Source organism: Lithobates pipiens, unplaced genomic scaffold, assembly GCF_037356315.1.
Source record: "Lithobates pipiens isolate NorthernLeopardFrog02 unplaced genomic scaffold, aLitPip1_a1.2 Scaffold_19, whole genome shotgun sequence".
Taxonomy (NCBI): Eukaryota; Metazoa; Chordata; class Amphibia; order Anura; family Ranidae; genus Lithobates; species Lithobates pipiens.
Genome location: NW_027507764.1, coordinates 377012094 through 377033172, shown reverse-complemented (window position 1 = coordinate 377033172; position 21079 = coordinate 377012094). Strand labels below are relative to the sequence as shown.

Sequence of the window (21079 nt, the reverse complement as noted above, 5' to 3'; positions counted from 1 at the left end):
TTGAAACTGCACTGACATTTTATAAGATATATGGGACTATTTAATCAGGCAAAGAGGAACGTGTAGCAGCCCATCAGATATAGCCTGTTGTTCTGAATTCTATAAATGGATGAAAGGTGATGCCACACTTCTATGGCTACTGCACTTTTGCATATACCGTAATATTTCTACAGGGTGCTTGTTTTTTAAAGTGACACTGTCACCCTGACCTTGTAGGGCAAAATGACAGTGTCTCTGCCAAGAGCACCCTTATGATAGTTACCTTACTGTCACGGTCTCGCTGCACAGCCGGTTAAAAAAAAAAAAAAGACGTATATGGAGGGGACAGTAATGCCACCCCCTAGGTCAAGTGACCGTTCTGAGGCCTAGCAATCGGCTAGCAGACCTGAGCAAAGAAGAGGAGGTCACATATTTCTCCATACCCAGAAGTGCTGGATATTGTTTCTAGCTGTGGAGCAGAAAGAAGTGGCAAGAGAGAATAGGCTAGTATAAAGAGGCGGTTGATGGGGCTTTGCATTGACAAGGTGAATATTTCTCTTTAAATAATCATAATAGCTGTTTTTTTTGTTTTTTTTATGTCACAAGCATTTGTAGAGCGAAGTAGTGTGTTGATGTACTTTTTTGGCCCTAATCCTGTTTATATCAGTGTTGTAGTTCAATATTTTTTTGATAACATACTCATACAGTGCTTGTTTTCAGTAAATATAGAAGATAAGTGTAAGTTTTCTGAATTGGCTGGTAAAATACAAGGTTAAATTGTATCATTACTGTCCAGAAACCATTTCATATTTCTGTCGTTAAGTCAAATACATCCTCCAAGTGCCCAATGGAAGGGCTTCTGAAAAGGCACCACACTATATTCTGCAGCCTTGCAAATTGCTACCGCTAAATTTGCATACTGAATGGATAGAAATACAAATCAATTGACAGCTTAAACAGCTCTCGTACAGTATATTTCATCTATGTATTAAGCCATTTTCTGGATTTCAGCTTAAAGCAGAACCAAGGTCAAAATACTTAGCTCTTCTCTCCAGCTCCTTCCAGGTGCTGGTTTTTGGCTACAAAAACAAAAGAGGGCACACCAGTCTTGCGCAATATCCCAATAAACAGTTTTTTGATAAAGCCGAAATAAATACTCGGAAACAACTGTGATATACAAAGTTTATCAGAATAGTCATCAGTGAAAATATTGCTCAATCCACTGCATGTACTTCTTGGCTTGGGAAGACACCACCTGAATCTTTTGTAGCTCATGCATTTCAGGGGTGCCCCTTTTTCCTCAGAGCCAATTCGCTTAGACCCTTATGGCTTGACTTTATATATCTAACAAAAAATGACATGAGAATTCTTTTGCTCCCTTCCAAAGGAATAACATCCAATTTTCATTATATCACTGCAGCACCTGAGGCTTTTACATGGCAATTGTTATAGAACATTATTCTGCAAGGGCAACCATCCAAGACAAAAGAAAAAGTCTGGTATGTGCCATTTATGAGTAATGGAAGTGTATTTTGGTATAGAGATTCCAAATGTCATTAGCTTTATCCATAACATCATTATCACGTTTAAGAATTTGTTGTAGTCATAAGTCATCTGCCTCATGTCAATTGATATCAACAGTCAGAGTCCCACCCTAGTAGTGGGAGGTGCAAAAGATTCTTATGTCAATTTTAGTTAGATGTATAAAGTAAAGCCATAAAGATCTTAGCTTTTTGGCTCTGAGGAAGAGGGGACACCCCTCAAAGCACATAAGCCAGAAAAGATCCAGGTGCTAGCTTCCCAAGCCAAGGATTCTGATGAGCTTTGTATATCATAGTTGCATGTGAGTATATTTATTTTGGTTTTATCAATAAATGGTTAATTGGGATAATGTGCAAGCCTCTCTCTTTTGTAGCATGTTATGTGGGCATCACCAGTCCTGAGAGGGCAGCAAACTGTGACGCTTCATTCTCTTCCTTTTAAAATTGGATGTGTGAGAAGCATTGGTGTCTGATTACCACACTCGTATGCAGGGGGTGGTTTGCATTGTTTACAGCTGAATTTTGGCTATCTTGATTGGCAGGATGACCTAATTTGTGTGCAGCTCATTGTACATGCCCACAAGACTGCGAGTTTTGTGCTAGTGTCTAAAGGTGATGAGAGTGTCTTCTTTTTGGAACCTTGTTCTTGCATCTCTAAGCCTGTTCCTTACACCCTTCTGGTGCAGAGCTGGGCTATATCTGAACCGGTCAATACAACCAGAAAGCCAAGAGAGACTGTATTCTTATCCTGTGTGCAAGAGCCAAGAACCATAGGTAACGTACTGACGTCACCGCTCACTACGTCCGTTGTTTGTAAGCACGGGCATGTTGTATTGTAGCCGGCCGGCCGCTATTTTTATTCATTGTGCTTGTTTTATACACCTTTGGCGTATTTTTTTTTACATTATTAAATGTCCTACGGGTTTTACCTATGGCCATCCCATCTCTCTTTATTTGAGCCTCTTTGCACCACCTTACTTTTTTTGGTATTGGCTGCCAGTGGAGGATTTGTTGTGCAGATACAGCTCTGACCGGGGGACCCTCCTACGGATGTGACTACTAGATCGTGCACTGAAAAGGATTGAGGAAAAGGCCCCGGCTGGGTAATGGCCACAGACAACTAATATCTTTTAGCTGGTAAGCGTGCACTTCACTTGTTGGTGGGATTCATCCAGCAAAGTCACTTCAATTGTGGATTTAGTAAAAGGCGTCACAGAATATTGCACTAAATATTGGACACTGATATATATAATTTTTTTGGACACTATTTAATTTCACAGATTCTTTTTTCACCAGGATCTGCTTTCTGTTTTCATGATATGAGATCACTTTATCAATTATTCACTTTTGTCCACATACGTATTTAAATTATATTTGTGTTTAGTTTGGAGTGCAACCTTTTTTATTTTTACAATATCAGTAGCACCATCTCTTCACTCTGCTAGTCCTGTGCTTTTAGAAAATGTATGGGAGAAATAAAGGTGGAGTACTTTGCCTGGCAGGGAAAGACTTAAAGTGATTGTAAAGTTTTTTTTGTTTTGTTTTTTTTAAACATGTTATACTTATCCACTCTGTACAAGGGTTTTGCACAGAGCAGCCCCAATCCTCCTCTTCTGGGGTGCCCTGGCGACACTCCTGGCCTCTCCTCTGCAATGGGGTACCCCCATGAAGAGCCACTTTTCATGGGGGTACCCGTGCCAGTGCGCTCACGAGTCCTGCTGCTGTGTCCATTGACACAGACAGGAGGACTCGGCCCTGCCCCCTGCTCTCATGTCACTGAATTTGATTAACGGCAGCGGGAGCCAATGGCTCCTGCTGCTATCAATTGATCCAATGATGACAGAGACAGAGGCTGGAGCCGCTGGGCTTGTGCTCGTCGCTGGAACGAACGGGTTTAGGTAAGAAAAATGGCTGCTGCACTACAGATAGTTTTTCACCTTAATGCATTTCATTGGTATAAAAAATGTAAGAGTGCCTTCTCCTCCTGAAAACAAACTTTATTTACTGAAATAATACAAACAGAGATTAATAAAAATGTTCATAATAAATATGACATCTGTGAACTGGAGATTGGCTTCACTTTGTTCATGTATTTAAATCTACCAGTACATTTGACACTACTACACCCCCCCCCACCTAACTGACAATGCTGCTGTGCTCCCTAATCCAGAATGGGGGTACTATAGTACAGGAGGTGTGTTACTGGCCAGATCACCAGGTGAAAACAGAAGGGAAAAAAGTCTAAAAACAAAATAACTAAAAAAAAGGAAAACTAACGCAGCCACCACATCTAATGCTTATTAGTAGGGCTGTGGAAATTAAAAATGAATTCCTCGATTAATCGATTCATTTTTTTGATCGATCAAAATTCTTTTCATCGGTACTCACCTCTCCGCTGGCTTCCGGGTCTTCAGGGAGTTCCGTCGGAGATCCGGTGATGTCACGGACAATGATGTCACTGGACTCCTCCCCCCTTCCCCAAGTGCCTCCGTCTGCTAATTAAGGGAAAGGGGGAGGAGTCCAGTGACGTTGAAGTTCTGATTGAAAGTAACGCGTACGGGGGAGGAGCTACGCATGACGTCACACGCTGCTGCCCTACGGAACGAACACGATTGTCGGCTTTACATGCTGTGTTTTTATCATCTTTATGTGAGTAGTTTGTGTTTGAACACAAAAATTAAATCTTATACTTAAGCGGTGAGCACTTAGATCTTTTCTTTCTACCCATGACCTGGCGTCCTTGCTGAGATCTAAGGAGAGGTGAGAGAAGTTTATGGTCCGTGTTAACCCTTTTGATACCCGCTTGCATGACCACCTGTTTGCACAGCAGTCCATGCCATAAGGTGAGAGTGATTAGTTAGACCCGAGGTGGAGGGATTGTCACGCTACTGTGGAAAAAAAATTACTTACGTCAGTGCTACAGTTTGAATTTAAAATGTATTTGTGTGAATTGTGAAGTTAAGTCATGGATTGTGGAAACTAACTAGTGTCAGGTGATTGTATATAGTGTATACCACATTTACCACTGACTAATGCAGAGTTGCAATGCAAGGAGATCAGCTAAAAGTAGTTGGATCTGTATGTGCGTTATAATTAATCAAAATTAGTTGATTAATCGATTTAAAAAAAAATTGATTAATCGAACACGAAAATTTTAATCAGTAACAGCCCTACTTATTAGTAAACTGCAATATATTACATTTTTAGTTTGGGGTTTAATACTGTTTTAAGTAAGTTCCTTGAAACAGGATTTGGCTTTATCTAATCTTAATGCTGCATGAACAATTATTAGACAATCAGCTGATACTTCTGTTCTAAAGTAAAATAAATCTAATACAAAAAATATAAAGTTTCTTTTATTTCTTGCACCCTTATAATTTACAATTAATAATATCCTTCTTCCTTTCCATTATGTTTTTTTAGAGATTTGCAACCAATGAGGTACTATGTAATTAAAATTTGCTTTGCTGCCCAATATATATTAGAGTCAGGATTTACCAGATCATTGAGTTTTAATAATGAATTATACTTTTCTGTCCTGTATATTAAAGATTCAAGTTTAACCAGAACCCTGGGTTGCAATAATTAATCATTCTTTCAATAATATCCCAAAACCCCTAAGTAAATGTTGCATTAATGCCTGTTCTGCTGCCAAGTGGGTGACTGCTTCTCACTGGCTTTTGTCCATCTTGCCCATTTCCATACTACATAACAGACTTAATGAAAAACTCACAGCATGGCTCAAGGATTGTATACCAATTTTAGAAAGGTTTGGGATCCTTGGATGTAACCTCAAACTCATGCTAATAATTTTTCTTTCATTTATTAAGTGGCATAGTACCTTTATTTTGCACGTTGTTACGCCCAGTTTTTACATTTATCTTAGATTGCTGTGCAGTTACTTCTCTCTTACTACCCCCTTCTCTGTTTTAGGGCAAAGCAATGATCTTTATTCTAAAGGACAGTGATAGCCAGAAAGAAGACAGAATGTTCATTTCCCAGCCGCTTTATTGTACCATGACTATTGGTAAAAGCCTGGTTACTGCAAGTGCATGCAAAATTCTATGTACATTCGTTATTCTGAAAACGGTGCATGCGTGTGCTCTCCCATGTGACGCGTGAGGCAACATACATTGTGTAATATTGAATAGAAATTGCTAGAATACATTTATATCACTGGCACATCATACTCTTCCCACCCAAATATAGATTTACGAGCGAACCCTAAAGAGCTGACTGGAGAAGCATTAGTACCTCTTGTTAAAGCGGAGCTTCACCCAAAAGCTCAGCTTATCTGCGGGAGCGGGTACCTGCTCCCACTTCCAGGTGATTTCACCACGGCGAGATTACCCAGAAGTTTGGCCCCCTCCTCCTTCCCCTGCTACCGGGCCATTCACAAAGTGCAGCTCTTTGTGCATGTGAAGTAAGGGACTGGCTGTGCAGCCGCAGGGCTTCACTGCCAGTTTCCCCTACAAGCAAAGGCAACTGCAGAACTCGAGAGCCCATGGAAAAATCGGCTGGGGTGCTGACATCGCGGGATTCCTGGACAGGTTGGTGTCCTAATATTAACCACTTAAGCCCCGGACCAATTGTCAGCCTAAGGACCAGAGGTCTTTTTACAATTTGGCACTGCACTGCTTTAACTGGTAATTGCGTAGTCAAGCGATGTTGTACCCAAACAAAATTTGCGTCCTTTTCTTCCCACAAATAGAGCTTTCTTTTGATGGTATTTGATTGCCTCTGCGATTTTTATTTTTTACGTTATGAATGGAAAAAGACTGAAAATTTTGAAAAAAAAAAAGATATTTTCTACTTTTTGTTATAAGAAAAATCGAATAAACTCAATTTTAGTCATACATTTAGGCCAAAATGTATTCAGCCACATGTCTTTAGTAAAAAAAAATGTCAATAAGCGTATATTTATTGGTTTGCGCAAAAGTTATAGCATCTACAAACTAGAGTAAATTTTCTGGAATATACACAGCTTTTAATTTATGACTGCCTATGCCTCATTTCTTGAGGTGCTAAAATGGCAGGGCAGTACAAAACCCCCCCAAATGACCCCATTTTGGAGTAGACACCCCAAGGAAATTGCTGAGAGGCATGTTGAGCCCATTGGAACCCTGCTATTGCAACCGGCTCACCTGCTCCAAATGTGGTGCCTATGGACGCTTTGTTGGCGGTCCTGGAGACCTGTGTTGCCAGGGTTGAAGCAGCGTGCGGGCGCAAGGGGGAGGTAAAAAACGCCCCCTGCCTCCCCGTCTTCTGGGGAGAGCTCTGATTCAGACTCGGGCCCCGGGGTGACTGCGGCCCCTGTTCTGACGTGTCAGAGGATGCGGACCAGTACCGTTCGGAGAAGTGAGAATTACTCTGTGTCCGGGTTAGAGCAGGAAAAAGCGCTAGTAGGAGCACTTATCACTGCGGTGCGGGATACCCTGAAGATACAGGATGCAGCAGGAACTCCCTTTTCGGTCCCGCAAAGCGGCCTGCACGCCTAAGGTGTTTCCGTATTTGACTTATTTTGATAAGTTCATCTACAAGGAATGGGGAAGCCCGCAACGGGCCTTTTCAGTCCCAAGAAGAATGCTGGTGCGTTACCCCTTTGAGGAGAGTCTCCTGAAAAAATGGGCATCTTCTCCGGTCATTGACCCCCTGCTATCCAGGTTAAATAAAGTAACCATGATTGCGGTAGAAGGGACTCCTGCCTTCAAGGACCCTGCCGACAGGAGGGCTGAGGCAGTTATGACCTGTGCTGGCCAAGGCCTTGGTGTCTGATAAATTAGTGTATACTGCGCTGTGAGTGAAACTTTGATTAAGCCGCCAACACAGCTCTAGACAAAAAGCATAAAAATTCTAAAAGGTAAAATATGTGTAGCTCTATACCAAAGTGCTAGACTATAAATATACATGCAAACATTATATATATATATATATATATATATATATATATATATATATATATATATATATATATATAGACTTGGATCGGATTCATATATAATATATAAACCAAAATATAGCGATCAGAACAATATTCAGTGAAGAAATATAGTCAATAACCACTTTTTAAAGTGCAAGTGCCACTGCAGTCCTAAAAAGATGAAAATCGGTACCCGATTTGAATGAAAACTTCCAAAAGTGTACTCTTCCCAAGTGCGACACCGGAAAGCAGCGACTTAGCTAGGCATATGCTTCCCAAGTCATAAAGGCTTATGGACAAAGCTCGACCCGATGAATGTGAGTAGTCCACAATCTCAGCTCACACCACAACATCAATTGGCAGAAGATCGTTATTGTCCAATGAGGGATGGAGTAGTGGTATTGTGCGTGAACCATAGGAATAAAAATCTAACATAGCGTAATACTGTACCTAGTACGACTGGTGGCAGATGTTCCTTGGTGGCTACCGGTGCGAGAGGAGCTTCTATCGCAAGTTCCGATACTTCATACTGCTTTACAATCGCTGGTTTTAACGGCATGGCAGTTGAAAACCAAGTACTAAGGGACCGAGGTCTGTCAGACTTTGTAATTTCCACTATGCTGATGGCATGGAAGTCGTCTGCTCAAAAAATTTACCATTGTACGTGGAAGACTTACATCTCCATGTGTGAGGTGATGGGGTGGCATCCGTGCACATATTCAGTTTCCAGGATGCTGCTGTTTTTGCAGCGAGGAGTGGATCAGAAACTTGCCTTAAGCACCATCAAGGGGCAGATCTTTTTCCAACGTCCCTTGGCAACTCATTCATTGGTGAAGTACGTTTGTGCAAGGGGTTCGACACGTAGTCCCTCTGGTTCGACCACGGCTACCTCCGTGGAATCTGAATCTGGTGCTATCGACGCCTCAGAAACCACCATTTGAAAACATTAGGGAGATTCCCTTGTTAACTCTTTCTCAGAAAGTAGTCTTTCTAGTGGCTATTACATCTGCCAGGAGGGTTTCTGATTTGGCAACCTTGTCATGCAAGTCTCCCTATCTGGTCATCCACAAGGATAAGATGGTGCTACGTCCGCAGCCCTCTTTCCTTCCAAAGGTGGTTTCGGCATTTCATCTAAATGAGGACATTGTGTTACCATCCCTATGTCCTAAGACGACACACCCGAAAGAAGTTGCCTTACATTCCCTGGACGTGGTCCAGGCTCTACGGGTGTGTCTGTCTGCTACGACTCCCTTCCGGAAGTCAGACTCTGTCTCTGTGGCTTGTTCGAAAAAAGGTCTGGCGCTCCCGTCGACCACCATTTCTCGGTCAATCAGACATATCGTGGTTCAGGCATATGCCTTAAAGGGGCAGGTGCACACTTTTCCTGTCACGGCTCATTCCACAAGGGCAATTGGAACCTCCTGGGCTTTCCAACATCAAGAGTCTGTCTCCCAGGTGTGTAAGGCGGTGACTTGGTCGTCCGTTCCCACTTTCACTACATTCTACAAAGTTGATGTGAACGCATGTTCGGATGCTTGCTTTGGCTGCAAGGTTTTGCAGGCAACTGTGTAAGGTTGCAATTTGCACTTTCTTTCATTTACATGTTTGTTGTGAATGCATCTTTTGATGCATAAGTTGGCTGCAGGTTTTGATGATGGCCGTTTAAGAGGGCAACTCCTCTGTTGAGGTCTTCCTTTTGTTGTGGGTGAAGTTATGTTTTGCCGTTTCCATCCCTCGTTTTTTGACACTGCCTGGGGACATCCCTAAGGTCAAGAATTAAAGGAGCTGTGTCCGTCAATGAACGAAAGAGAAAATAGAATTTTTGTACTCACCGTAAAATCCTTTTCTCTAAAGTTCGTTGACGGACACAGCACCCACTCCTCCTATTTATGTTTGTACTGCTTTTTGACAAACTGAGCTGCAGGAAGCAGGGTGAACAGTTATAGCCAGAGGGACCACCCCCTGGCGGTGCTGTGCAGTCTTGCTGTTTTTACATGTTTTACATGATCTGCCTAGTCCTCTCCTGAAGGTGGCGTGATAACCCTAAGGTCAAGAATTAAAGGAGCTGTGTCCGTCAATGAACTTCAGAGAAAAGGATTTTACGGTGAGTACAAAAATCCCATATTTTTTTTTACGGTCCTTTGAATGAAAGTGCAGGACGACTTGCTTAAACTGTACTTGGTGTTCCTTGTCTAGAGCACAGTTTCTCTCACCACTACCACCTGAGTATGTCCCCTTTAGGCTGCATTAACACTTGCCGTTTTCTGAACACGATCCAAAACACGTTTTGGAAACGAGCTGCAAACACACATCATGCTAGCAGTGTCTTTAATAATTAATGACACGCCAAACGCTTTTAGCAGTCACTTTTTCTGCGCGTTTTATCGCGCAGCAAACACTACAAAGGCGCCAAAATGGTCACTCAAAAAACACTTAAAGTGTATATTTAAGTTTTAATCAATTAAAGGAATACAATTTGTTGAGGCCAGATTGATTGTTGTACTAATACTATCCCTGCAATATGCTGCTTTTATACAGTACATTTTTTAAGTGACTGATGCAGTCTTTCAGTAATGAATATATTGTTTAAACAGGAATACAGAATGCATAAATGCTAGTTACAGTCATGTCCTTAACTTTTAAAACTTCCAGGAGGTGGCTATCCTATCAATTCTGCTTCTGTTTTCATAAACTCAGATCCAACTCTGTATAGTTTTTAATGGTTCATCAATTTTCTAAAGCCTAATATGTATATGTTTTTTGTGCCTTGGGGATTTGTGCTTAAAGAGACACATGTATTCATACCCCTTGAAATTTTACACATTTTGTCATGTTACAACCAAAAACGTAATTGTATTTTATTGGGATTTTATGTGATAGACCAACACAAAGTGGCACATAATTGTGAAGTAGAAGGAAAAGAATAAATGGTTTTAGACATTTTTTACAAATAAATATGGGAAAAGTGTGGCCTATATTTGTACCCAGCCACCTTTAAACCTAGTACACACGATCGGATTTTCCGCAAAGCGCCAGAATTTTGTCCGAAGTGCGTGTGCCTGGATTTTGTCTTGCACACAAATGGTACACAATTGTCGGCCAACAAACACGAACGTAGGGACGTACTAGACGTTCTATGAGTTGATAAAAGAGGACTTTAATTGTCAGGCGCCACCCTTTCGGCTCCTTCTGCTAATTTCGTGTTAGTAGAAGTTTGGTGAGTGTTTATTCGCTCTTTTAATTTCACGCTTTTCAGTTAGTTTCTGAATGGCCGTTCGTCAACCAGACATGTTACGAAATTGGAGGAGATAACATGTTATTTATTATTGGCCTTGGAGTTATTGTTTTGAACCAAGTCCAGTCCAGGAACAGGAGGAGGATTATTTCTTGGACTAAAAATTGGTTGCTTTATTAATCGTGACCAGTTATGTTATATGCCTTTGCTGTGGGGGCTCCAGGAGAATAATCTGGATGATTTTCAAAATTGTCCCTGAAAGACGGACCCCTGCTTTCACTAACTCTTGACATTGTTGACCCCCTATATTAATAAGCAGGACACATGCATGAAGCTTTTATTTAATTTTTTGGTTAAATAATGATTTAATTTGGTATATTTTCTATATTTTTGGATGCATAGAATGCACTTTTTGGTTAAGTTCTATTGGCAGATAACATGTCTAATTATATTTGTTTTCTTTTTTCAATGCCCAATAAAATAAATTGTGGAGAATAATATTTGGCTATGCTTTTTACTTCAAATGACAGTTTGGGAGTAAGCAGTTACATTTAAAAAAATAAAATGTAAAATTAACAAGGGATACCAACATAGTTGTAACCTTGATCTTAAAAACTCGGCGATAATGGTGTTGTGGTAACTTGCCCAAAAAACTAAAAAAACAAGCATAATAATAATATTCTTGAGATCACTAGAAAAAGAAAGCCTTTTAAAATTACGTTTGGCAGAACTCCATCAGTATCACCAGCAAAGCAGCTTCGTTATTATCCCATTAAAGAAGAGGAGAATGTGTGCGGAATTTCGAGATTTCATAATTTGCCACATCACAAATGTTAATTCTCCATTACGAACGCTAGTTTACAAGATTGCTTCTGGCTCGTCCTTGCTTCCAAGCATGCGTGTTTGTACTTTTCACTTTTGTCTGATGGACTTGTTTAAACGCGATCTGAAAATCTGACAACAGACAAATATTTGTCCGTGGAAAATTTTAAAGCCTGCCATCCAACATTTCTCAGCGGAAAATCCGACAATTGTCCGATGGAGTCTACAAACGTGGGACTTTAAATGAAGCTCAGGATGACAAAAATGAGTAAAATGGTAGAAAATAAGGATTTTCATTTTACTCATTTTTGTCATCCTGAGCTTCATTTAAAGTCCCACTTTCTTCCTTTTTGCACCACCGCTGCCCCCTGCCGCGGTGAAGCTTTTATTTCCAGATGATAGGGATGGAGGCACATGACTTTACCCAGCCATGGCTTCACTCAATATCCCAAGTTCCCCAATTCCCCCCTTTTTTAGGAGTCTACAAACGGTCGGATTTTCCACCAACAGCCTGTCATCACGCAGTTCCCATCGGAAAATCTGATCGTGTGTACGAGGCTTTACTCCGATACCCGTAACTAACATCTAGTTGAACTAACTGCCTTCAGAAGTCACCTAATTAGTAAATAGGGTCCACCTATGTGTAATTTATTCTCAGTAAAAAATACAGCTGTTCTGTTAAGCCCTCAGAGGTTTGTTAAGGAACCTTAGTGAACAAACAGCATCTTGAAGGCCAAGGAACACACCAGGCAGGTCAGTGTTAAAGTTGTGAAGAAGTGTAAAGCAGGGTTAGGTTATAAAAAAAAAAATATCCCAAGCTTTGAACATCTCATGGAGCAGTTTTCAATCCACCATCCAAAAATTGTATGTCTACCTAAACTGACAAGCCATGCAAGGAGAGCATTAATCAGAGAAGCAGCCAAGAGGCCCATGGTAACTATGCTGATGTCTTCTGCCTCTGTCTGTTCTTCTCCCCTCTCCGAGTCTTCTCTGCTGATGTCTTCTAGCCCTCTCCAGTTCTTCTCCCTCCGTCCGTTGTCTTCTGCCTCTATTGGGTATTCTCCACTATGTTCTTGCTCTAGTCGGGTCTTCTCCGCTGTCTTCTCCATCTGTTCTTCTTCCGATGTTGACTCGACACTCTCCCGCCCTAATACTGGGTGTGTGTTGTGCCCCTACTTATATTGGCCTGGGGAGAGGCCATCCGGAGGCCCCACCCCTTATGATGTCACCACCCGGGACATGATGGGGTGGTGACATCATAAGGGGCGGGCCTCCAGTGACCCCGCCCCATGGCAATAGAAGTAGCGGCACACCGCTCACCCACCATTAGAGCTGGAGAGAGTCAACATTGGAAGAGGAATGGGCAGAGGAGGGTGGAGAAGACCCAGCAAAAGAGCGAGAAGACAGTGTAGAGGGAGAAGAATCAGAGAGAGCAGAGAAGAACTGGCAGAGGTTAAAGACATCAGCGGAGGAGTCAGAAGAGCTGGAGAGGGGAGAAGAAGTCGGAAGAGACGCTAAAGCTGCCATAATAAATTACTTTCAAAACATGTATAATGTGTTTTATTTTTGACACTTTTTTAGGTGAATGGGTAGGGGTACAATGTAACCCACACTCATTCACATAGGGTGGGGGGCTGGAATCTGGGGGCTCCCTTGTTAAAGGGGGCTTCCAGATTCTGATAAGCTCCCCGCCCGAGGACCACAGCAACCAACGGTTAGGGTTGTTGTGAAGAGGCCCTTGTCCTCATCAGTATGGAGACAAGGAGCTTTGGGGGTGGGGTGGGCACAAGGCCCCTCTGCCCCAAAGCACCTACTCCTCCATGTTGAGGGCATGTGGCTTGGTAGGGTTCAGGGGGGGCACTTGCTCGTCCCCACCACCTTTCCTGACTTGCCAGGCTGTGTGCTCAGGGGAACCCCCATGCTGTTTTTTTCGAGGTGGAGATCCCCCTTAAAATCCATACCAGACTGAAGGACCTGGTATGCTCCTTGAGGGGGCACCCATGCCGTTTAAAAAAAATAAAAAATTACCGTTGAGTTACCCCTAATGATTCATACCAGACACAGTCCCTGGTATTGTTTGGGATCAAAGTCTGATCCCTGTTCATTGAAGTTGGATGCATGTCGGACTTCAAGTCACAGGGCAAAGTCGGATCCAAAGTGATACGACTGCTGTGTTGTACCAGTGTGAACCCGGCCTCAAACAGCATGGGGTTGATTTACTAAAATTGGAGAGTGCAAAAATTGGTGTAGCTTTGCATGGGAGCCATTTAGGTTCTAACTGCAGATTGTTCAATTAAGCTTTGACAAAAAAAAAAAACAAAAAAAAACTGGAAGCTGATTGGTTTCTGTGCACAGCTACACCAGATTTTGGACTCTCCAGTTTTAGTAAATAAACCCCTATGTCTTAGTAAATCAAATTGCAAAATGAGAGAAAAGCTGCAAGCTAACCATTTTGTGCCTTTACAAATAGGCCCAATTGTATGAAGCTAAGGATTTAGAAAGTTGTCTAAAAAGTAGGCATCTGTAGAAGTCCAATGTTTTCCTGTGAAGAATGACAAATGACTAGAGTGAAGTTTAGCACATACGGCCAGATAAACTTTTATCTTCGGGGCATGAGCAACTGCCAGCAATCTGTCCAAACTACTTTAATCTGTTTCCTTACCTCGATTCCTATTCCAGTTTTAACATTTTATTTAACTCAGGCTGGAAATGTTTTGACACCTATTTTACGCTGCTGAATAATATTGCCCTTGTTGTCACCCAGACATTGTTTAAAACTGTAACCTCACTCAGACATCAGCTAGGTAGAAAAACCCCTCATGATAACTTTGTCTTTATCACAGTAAATCATTTCGTTAAAGGGAAAAAAGTCTTTGAGTATCAGTCAAAGAGGTGAAAACAAATATGCAATTTACATAATGCCACAGAGCAAATAGCGCATTAAGCGTTACTGAGAGATAGTGACAAGCAGCAAAAACTATTGAAAATGGCAGTTTTCAAATTGTGCTAGGGCATGCGTACGTGTGTTTTTTTTTTTTTAGTTATATGTAAAAAGTTAGAGATGAATGACAAACTGCATTGATGCTTTCAACTTCAACATTGCTGCTTCTGCTGTTTTGTTATTTCTTTCAGGATTTCGTTTAGTTATGTAAGATTAGACCATGTCCGCATTTCCTCTTGTTTCACCTTCATTCATTTTTTATTTCATTACTACAAGAGCGGTTGTAGATCATGTGCTGCTTGCACGGATATATTTAACCACTTGCTTACTGGGCACTTAAACCCCCCTCAGTCCCAGACCAATTTTCAGCTTTCAGCGCTGATGCACTTTGAATGACAATTGCGCGGGCATACAACACTGTACCCAAATGAAATTTTTATCATTTTTTTCCCACAAATAGAGCTTTCTTTTGGTGGTATTTAGTTACAGCTCGGAGTTTTATTTTTTGCTAAACAAACAAAAAAAGATGCAAAAAAAATAAATAAATAAATCATGTTTTAATAGTTTGTTATAAAATTTTGCAAACGGGTCATTTTTCTCCTTCATTGAAGTGCGCTGATTAGGCGGCACTGATGGGCTGCATTGGTGGGCACTGATGGGCTGCATTGGTGGGCACTGATGGGCTGCATTGGTGGGCACTGATAGGCTGCACTGGTGGGCACTGATAGGCACAGATAAGGCGGCACTAATAGGCACAGATAAGGCGGCACCGATGGGCACAGATAAGGCGGCACTGATGGGCAAAGATGGGCACAGATAAGATGGCATGGATGGGTGGCACGGATAAGTGGCATGGATGGGTGGCACGGATGGGCACTGATAGGTACCACTGATAGATGGGACTGATGGGCACTGATAGGTGGCACTGATAGGTGGCTCTGATAGGTGGCACTGCTGGGCACTGATGGGCGGCACTGCTGGGCACTGATGGGCGGCACTGCTGGGCACTGATGGGCGGCACTGGGTCGCAGCACCTTTGAGGCAGATTGTGGGCACTGTGGGTGGCACTGTTGGTGGCACTGCTGGATGGCACTGTGGGTGGCATTGTGGGTGGCACTGTAGGTGGCACTGTGGGCACTATGGGCACTGATGGGGGCACTGATGGGGGCACTGATGGGGGGCACTTACTTTTATTCAGGATGGCACGGCGGTGGGCAGGTGGGCACTGGCAGGGGGCAGGTGGTCAGCTGTATTGCTGGCCGTGATCGGGACTGATGTCCCGATCACGGCCGCCGGTGATCGGCTTTTTTTTTCTCTCCTCGCGCTGTCAGCGCGAGGAGGAATAATAGCCGATTACCGGCTCCGTTCTATCACATGATCAGCTGTCATTGGCTGACAGCTGATCACGTGATAAGGGGTCGGGATCGACCCCTTGCACGGATCGGTGATCAGGCGAGTCTCACGGACTCGCCGATCACAGAGCGCGCCGCGCGCGCCCCTCAGGGGGCGCGCAGGCCGCTCGTATCCGGGACGACGTCAATAGACGTCGTCCCGGAAATGTGGGTCCGCGCTGATGCCGTCATTTGGCAATAGCGCGGATCCCAAGTGGTTAAAGAACAGGATTTCTTAAAATGAAGAGGTGTTCTTCATCACTGTAATACAACGAAGTGTCATTTTTACCTACCTTGCTTTCAGTGAGAAAGAAACCTTTAGACAGTCCTAGACCTGACACACAAAAATTGTAGTGTGTGTGCTTGGTACTATTGAGGATAAGCAGAAGTGAGTATGACCCTATTGTAGCACGAGAGCAGTGTATATTTATTGTTTAGCTTATCACTCCTACAGAGGAGTAGAAGAACCTGCTGGTCCAAATTTTTGTATTACAGACAAATCACCATACGTGAAGTTTAAAAAAAAAAAAAAAGGTTTGTTTATTCTTGTGTTGGTCAAGGTTATATGGCCATGTTATATGCAATAATATTTACCAAAGTTCTTAAAGTGGTTGTAAACCCTTACAAACAACTTTGACCTACAGGTAAGCCTAGATTAAGGCTTACCTGTAGGTCCAAGAAATATCTCCTAAACCTATACGGTTTAGGAGATATTTGACCGAAGACAGGCACCGCTGTCTACGGCGCATGCGCCGTAGACAGCCGCGCACAGGCGCACTGACGAAGATGTCGTGCGTGTCGGCTCCCGTGCGCATAGGCGCGGGACTGACGTCATCATGGCTTCGCCGAATGACAGCAGCGGAGCTGCGAGACCCCACCGAGGTTGATCTGATAGAAATGTATTGTATTTGTTACTACTCATGAGCTGAAAAGAAATCCCTTTATTGCGTCAACTACTAGTCCCATCAACCATGTAATGGAAATAAACAAAGGCTGACATGTTTAAAGTCCAGCCCATGTGACCACCATGGTTCCTTCCATAGATACAATTAAGAAATAAGGATCAATGGGTGAAGATAAAGTACAAAGGGAAAAATTACACAGCCACCAAATTTGACCACTTGAGCTCCCCCTTCATGACCAGGTCATTTTTTGCTCTTTAGCACTGCATTCATTTAACTTGTAACTGTGCAGTCATGTGATGCACTACCCAAATTAAATTGATATAATTTTTTTTTCACACAAATAGACCTTTCTTTTGGTGAAATGTAATCACCACAGGGTTTTTTATTTTTTCGGTATAAACAAAAAAAGACTGAAAATTTTGAAGAAAAACCCCACTATTTCCTACTTTCTGCTTTGAGACATATCCAGTAAAAAAAAAAAATTTAATTTCTTCATATTGTATTCTGCCACATGTCTTTGACTAAAAAAAATATCCCAATAAGTGTATATTGATTGGTTCGCCTGAAAGTTATAGCACCTACAACCTATGGTATATATACTGGATTTTTTTCTTTTTTAAATACTACTAATGGTGGTAATCAGCAACTTAGAACGAGGCTGCTATAGTGACATTAATACAGTAATTAGTGCTAATACTCTCACTGTACTGACAGGGCAGGGAGGGGGTTAACATATAGGGTGACCAAAGTGCTAAATGTGTGTCTAACAATGTGTAATGTGTGCTGCTTTTTACTACAGATCTCTTTGTTTTGTATCCCTGCTTTGCAGACATAAGAAACAGAGAGCTTGTTTCCTCTGTAGCGAGCCCCGTGTTGATTGTCAACACAGGGCTCTGGGCTGTGATTGGACATGGCCGATCAGCAGGTCCTGGCCGTGAATCATTGGCTGGTATTTGCTGACAGACTCTTACTTTGTACAATTACAGCAGGTGTCACACGCGGCCCATTCGCAGTACATTATGGGTGGACAGTCCGCAAGTGGTTAAATGGTAAGTTCTCTGTTTAACAAAAAAGAATAAATGCACATTTTTTTTGCAAGTAAAAAAAATGTGCATTTATAATTTTTTCTTTCTGAAACCTCTAAAGCATTGCACCAGTGATCAGCAGATCTGTCGGTGTATCTGTGTTCCCATACACCATGTACGGGCGCACAGATACAATCTCACAGAAAGAAAGAATGAACTACAGCAATGCTCCACAGTGACGTGGTAGTTCATTGAAAACTACATTGTAGTGTTCCGTTTACAGAGCACTGTGAATAAATTACATGGCTGGACGGAGCCCCACTTGGACATGGTTTTTTAAACTTGTGACAGCGAGCGGGGGGGGGGGGGGGGAAAGAGGAAGAGAACCCAGCTACTTGTCAGATCTGGGAATCAAGGGGGGTGAGGGGGTTTGTGGGGCCCTCTCCGTTCGTAACATGTTACACCCTGGATGTGAGTCTAACATTTTACAAAAGGTGAACTTATCCTTTAAGGACAGGTAACCTGCAGTGTATTACATTTTTGGTTTTGGGTTTAAATGCTCTTCAAAGGGGTTGTAAACATTCTATGCATTAAGGTGAAAAACCTCCTGTGATGCAGCAGCCCCCCAGAGCCCCCCCTTTTACTTACCTGAACCCGGTCTTTCCAGCAATGGGCATGAGCACACCAGCTCCAGCTGATGTCTCATGTCCTGATTGGATAGATTGATGAGCGCAGCCATTGGCTCCCGCTGCTGTCAAATCCAGTGAAATGGGAATTGGGGGGCGGGGAGGAGGAGCCAGGAGCGCTGGAGAGGAGGATCGGGGCCACTCTGTGGAAAACCAGCTGCACAGAGGAAGTAAATATGTAAGTATGACTTTTTACTTTATTTTTTTTAAACAAACCTTTACATACCCTTCAAATACCACCAAGCAAAATGTAAAAATAGCACCTCTTTATTTGTTAAATGAAAGGTCTTTTTTATTATTTATATTAATGTCTCAAAATACTTTCAGAAATAAAGCAGAATAAAGCTTTATGGAAAAACGCAATTGAACAAATTTGTTATCTAAAATCATAACTGCAGCCTTTTCTGAGATTGCAGTCTTTCATGTCTGTGTGCCATTCATGCTTACAAGGATTTGAATCTTTACTCCTGTGTGTGACTGCACCTTACCAGCAGGGGCAACAGAAGCTTTGCTTGTATTATCAATCATTAGGATATAGTATATTGGAAAGAATGAACATGGATGAATCATTTTAAAGGATATCTTGGTTGCAAAGAGTTAATTGATAATATTTAGTTCTTTTACTAAGCCCTTGATTTAAAAGAATCATTTTTAAATGATGCCTATTTTTAGTTAGCGTTCTACGTTATTGCAAATTGTTGCAGAAACAGCAGTCAAATGAATGTGTTTGCAGTTCTCCAATATTTACCTAAACCAGAATCAACAAGTACCTTGTATATGTGAAACACGTATCTGTTTTAATTAAACTGTACCGTTGCTGCATTTTGATATATTCCATAAAGTATTCGATACGACGGCATATTGCTTAAACACAAAAGTCAATATAGAAATCCTCAAATATATGCAGTGTGATCAAGCTCGGATTAAAAGCATCTGTGTGCTTGTCAATAAAGAATTGTGATGAGTTCAGTGGCATCATATTGAAGCTGTATTAATACGCCGGATCCTATTGGCTCATCAGCTGATTGTTTAGAATGTAAATGAATCTGCTGATGGATCCAGTGACTGATGGCTTAAATTCCAATTAATCAATTGCTTCATCAGTTTCTTAATTCAGATCAAATATCTCTTGAGTGCACATAGTTCCTTCTGTGGTATTAGGAGAAATGAATGCTTTAGAACTAATTTTCATCAATCTCTTATAAATGCCAATATGTTTTTCTCTTTTGTCCCAGGTGATGACATTATAGCTTAAATGTTTGGGGATATATTACAGTGCCTATTTAGTTGGTATGAAAGCTTAACTTTGCTTTTTGTGTTTTGAACGAAACTGTTTCTCTAGGGCACATCATGCTGTCCTTTTTGTTCCTGCGCATCTTGTTGTCTGCTTAAAATTTTCATGCACTTGCATTTAAATGATTTAAAAATAAAGTTGCTGGTATTTGATATACGTAGTTGACGTCTTTTTTTTTTTTTTTTCCTTTGTTTAGTGAAGGTTTGTATGCCTTCTGTCAATGATTCTTCTTGCGTCCAACTATTTATGACAGGAATGTGCCCTCTTTCACAAAAGACTATCAATTAATGTATCAACAGTCTTCTGTGTGACACTCATACCAGCTGATCTTAATTTGATTGCCACGAAAACTATCGTTTCCTGACAACTCTTGTCAATTATACAAAATAAAATCAAGTATTCATAAGCAGACTGTAACTGGATATCGCCAGGCAGATTTAATAATTCAGTTTTACTGGGGATTAACTGGCATTTGTTGTAGCTAATGTTCGCTTGTGTAAAAAATTTATTGAAACAAGCCTTTAGAGATAAAGAGAAGGTAGACATAATATTGGTTTTCTGCTTTTGCGAAGAGGGCGTGATACAGAATAGTGGCATTGGCTTTTATTACTACATTCAGGTTTACAGATTGAAGACTACTCAAAATGAATCACTAAAAATTGTCTTTTACTTGTATTTGTGGTTTCATATATTAATACAGGCATACCCCACTTTTAAATACACAATGGGGTTTATTTACTAAAGCTGGAAAGTGCAAAATCAGGCTCACTTCTGCATAGAAACCAATGAGCTTCCAGGTTTTATTACCAAAGCTTAATTGAACAAGCTGGGGTTAGAAGCTCATTGGTTTCTATACAGAAGGGATCTTGATTTTGCACTTTCCAGCTTTAGTAAATAAAACCCATTGTGTACTTAAAAGTGGGGTATGCCTGTATATGATCCTTCATTAGTTAATGATCTTGCATGGTCCCATATTTGGTAGAAATTCATAATACTACTAGAGACTGAGTAATATTAGTCAGGTCAATTATGAGCTCTTTCAGTGTTTTTATTTATTTTTGTGTGACCTGTTGTTGGTCGAATTCAAATGCTTGTCCCTCTGTGAATTATGCTTGAATCAAGTTTTTTTTTTTTTTTTTCCATTTTCTTTGCTTTCGCTTGTCAGTCTGTGTCCTGTCTACAGGTGTTATGAGCTGTAGGCAAATAATTCTGAAAGTGCAAATGGTGGAAAAGAATGCTCCAGTTCTTTGAATGAATGAAGTACTTGTATAGCGCACAATGCGAACTGAATCGCCTCTAGGCGCTGTGGCGAGCTTTGATCATCTGCTAAAAGAGGAAGG

The 21079-nt window shown here is 41.5% G+C and overlaps 1 protein-coding gene across 2 annotated transcripts in view; it reads left to right on the top strand.

The window, feature by feature from the left end:
- Positions 1-21079, top strand: part of ATP9B (ATPase phospholipid transporting 9B (putative)) — a 534623-nt gene that overhangs the window by 169892 nt on the left and 343652 nt on the right. The window lies entirely within an intron of this gene.